General features: G+C 35.1%; 1 protein-coding gene across 1 annotated transcript in view; it reads left to right on the top strand.

The window, feature by feature from the left end:
- Window positions 1-1313: 1313 nt before the first annotated feature.
- lrrc8c (leucine rich repeat containing 8 VRAC subunit C) overlaps window positions 1314-3762 on the top strand; it is a 13702-nt gene continuing 11253 nt past the window's right edge. The window contains exon 1 of the mRNA XM_008307310.3: window positions 1314-1489. The gene's annotated coding sequence lies outside the window, so the exon portion shown is untranslated. The remainder of the gene's footprint in view (window positions 1490-3762) is intronic.

The raw sequence follows: 3762 nt of genomic DNA, 5'->3' as shown, positions 1-3762 counted from the left end.
TCTATCTATCTATCTATCTATCTATCTATTTATCTATCTATCTATCTATCTATCTATCTATCTATCTATCTATCTATCTATCTATCTGTCTATCTATCTATCTATCTATCTATCTATTGATCATTGGTACCTGTCCAGCTCTTCCATGTTCCATGTACTTTTCTTTTAGTACTTTTTTATGTACTTTTTCTTTTCTTTTAGGGGGAAATTAACCCCCATTTCTTTCACATTACAATATTTTCTGGACTATAAGTTGCACCTTTTTTCATCCTTTGGCTTGGGATTGCGACTTATACTCAGGTGCGACTTATATATATTTTTTCTTCTTCATTATGCATTTTTTGGCTGGTGTGACTCTGTAGCGTTTTGTGTGGTGTTCATTGATGAATACGTTTGATGCGTTAAGCTTCCTTTCTTGTTTCAGTAGTGCCGAAACAGTGCAAAAAGTAGTGCAATTTGCAACAGTTTTTAATAGACTAGTGAATTTAAAAGTACATGGGTTCTGTTTGTTTATTTTTATTTTGATCACGTTATCAAATAAGTATCAAGAATGTTGGAGATTCACAGATATTGGTATTGTTTGCTTCGGGTATGGTGACAACCATAATAATTAATAAGTAAAATCTTTTAAAAATATATATATTTTAATGAAAATGAGGTCATGCTATAAGACACAAAACACCTCTGCAGAAAAGGTTGGATACAGAATGGTACAAAAAATAAAAAGCATAATTTACCTCATGACACTGAAAAAATGATTTGATATTAATTTAAAAAAATCACCAGATATTCACATTTTTTAGAAAATGCTGTTATAATTGGATCAAAATAAAAATCTTAATACCTCACCAATAACTTTAGTATTACTTTAATACAGGGGTGTCCACGCTTTTTTGTTTTTGGAGCTACTTTTTAAAAGACCAGGGTAAAGTGATCTACCTACATTGAAAACTCTGAATATATATTTACTCATATAAACTAAATATCTCATTATATACATTATATGTTATATACAGTGTACTGTCTGACTCAATACTTCTATGATCTGTATATTAGCCCTAGTGATTAGCACCTTGAATTACAGCAATAATTTTAAATTAATATATGTTTACAAAATGTGTTTTTATAATATCATATGTGGATGTGTGCAATTTTTATTATATTGTTTTATCTAAAAATGCCATTTTTTTTTTCATCAATTATGAAAGGTTTTATTTTGGACTGATTGTTACGTTGTGTCAAATACAATGTACATTATGAGAAAAAAAAAATGAAATGGAAGGGATACGGACTTGGGGGAAGGCAATTTATAGCGTACGGTGGCAATAGGACCGTTATTTTCCAGTCCACGCCTCTGGAGGTGACGTCATTTCCATGCCTTCTCGGTGAGACCTCGGATACAGGAAAGTCGGCAGACAGAAAAAAGGAGGAAGAGAGGAGGAAAAAGCACATACCTGAATTCACCGTCGCGGCCCTTCTCCGAAGCAAAGTAAATATTCACATCAATTATTAAAATTATCGCCATATCACTGCTTTATAATTTCTGGCTGACGTTTTATAAAATTAATTTCTTTCCGTTTTTCTGCCAAAATTTGCCCCGGTAGGGAGCTTCTCTTCAGCGATAAAGTCACTTAAAGTACAATCTTAAAAAACTTAGGCGTGCATTGCGGTAACGTATGTGGTGTTTTTTTTTTTTGCGTCTTGAGAGTTATTATCGTAACAAGAATGCTCGAGTGCTATTCGAAATGTATTTTTCCGATTATTAAGATTTAGACCAATTTTCTGTTAGGAATGAAGGCGAATCCTCTCGTTTGCTGCGAAACGAAGTGAGAAAAAAGTAAAGCCAACGTCTTCTTTTTTTATACTACTGATATACATACATACAGTATGGTTTTAAGTTTTAGTTGAAAAACTGAGTGGTAATAGCCAGTTAGGGGGGGTCAAAATTTACAACGCAGTCTATGTCGTAGGCATAAACGGATTATTATACTCTTAACCAGAAATATCAACTTTGCTGACTCCAACAAAGTTTTTCTTAATCAAAAAGATAAAAAAAACAAACGTATTATTATTATTATTATTGTCAATTTATGAAAATAAATATTGAAAGAACAAAACATTTAAACATACGACATAGAAATACATTTTGGACTTATACATTCCCACCCCTTCACCTTAACTAATGAGTAACAATAAAAATCTTCCTTGCAAACCTATGTAGACACCCATACACACACATATATATATACCGACAACACATACATATACATAGCTATATGCAGTGGAACCTCGAGATACGAGAATAATCCGTTCCAGAACCGAGCTCGTAACTCGAATCAAACAGTTCCAGAACTTTAAAAAATGGGGGAAAAAAAACATGTTTTTAATTGCTATAGAGACATACATACACACAAAATATAGTATATAAGGATTCCTGTGATTATAAAATAAAATGTGAGTTCTATTAGCGGCATGTACGGAAGAAGAGGAGATGATGGATGAAGGTGAGAAAAGGGAGTTGGTCAGTACGTAGACACTTGATTACGTAGCGTACCCTTACACGTACACTACGTCCAATCATCCATCCATCCATCATCCTCCGCTTATCTGGGCCCGGGTAGCGGGGGTAACAGTTGGAGCAGGGATACCCAGACCCAGCTCTTCTGGGGGGGATCCCGAGGCATTCCCGGGACAGCGTCCTGCTCCAAGTCCTGCTCCAAGTCCTCGGCCACCTAGCATTGGCGTCTGTAAGCGTGCTCGTATCTCGAAGCCAACATTTGCTCAGCGGTTTGCTCGTATCCCAAAATACTCGTATGTCAGGGTGGTCGTATCTCGAGGTCCCACTGTATATCCACTACAGTCAACTACCCTCATAAATACTGAATGGTTTCTTTTTTCATTGGCAACAGATTGTTTGTAGCTTTGAGCATTAATTCTGCGCTGTTTGATAATTCACAACGTATGGAAATTTTAGGAATCTGGACTGAAGAAATTGTTCATTTGTGTGTTCGTGTTAGTGGCCGTAGTGACGTTTCGTAGTTGTTACCCCAAACCTTAGCACAATATTGAAAGTATGGTAGACTAGGGAACAGTAAAGTGTGTGGAGCGATTTCGGATTTTGCTTTGTTTATTATTGCGATGCTTTCTAGCATTTTTTTTGTTTGTACATTTTTAATATGTGCTTTTCATTTGATTTTTTTTCATCTATGATTACCCCCCCCCCCAAAAAATTTTTTGTTTGTTTTAATGTATTACCCTGTATGTATTTTTTTTGTCTTGCTCTGATTCAATGATAACCTACGGAGCCACGATAACCACGAGAAAGTATCTCGTGAGCGTGATGACGCAAGCTTAGCGTGCGTAACCGTGGAGTGGACGTATTTCATTACATTTGACAATGAATTATTTTGACAATTATTTATTTATTAGTTATTTATTTGTCGTTTATGTAATTGCAGTGCCTTGGTTTTATCGAGGTTTGGTTCACAGTCATAGCCGTAAATGGAATGGTACTAATAATTGGCATTATAATTTAATGATTAATTATAATTTAATCATTAATGATAGATTTTACATCTATCATTAATGTACAAAATGAAAATCTATGGGCCCAATACTGACCCCTGTGGGGAACAATGTCCAAACAGGACGAAACTCAACCACCCAATTTCACAAACTGCTGTCTCCCACTTAAATACCTTTTCAGCCAATCCAGCACGAGTCCCCTGATGCCATATCTTTTTCGTTTCTTGATTAATATTT

Source organism: Cynoglossus semilaevis, chromosome 2 (assembly GCF_000523025.1).
Source record: "Cynoglossus semilaevis isolate Cse_v1.0 chromosome 2, Cse_v1.0, whole genome shotgun sequence".
In the NCBI taxonomy this organism is placed as follows: domain Eukaryota; kingdom Metazoa; phylum Chordata; class Actinopteri; order Pleuronectiformes; family Cynoglossidae; genus Cynoglossus; species Cynoglossus semilaevis.
This window is presented reverse-complemented; position numbering and strand designations above follow the sequence as displayed.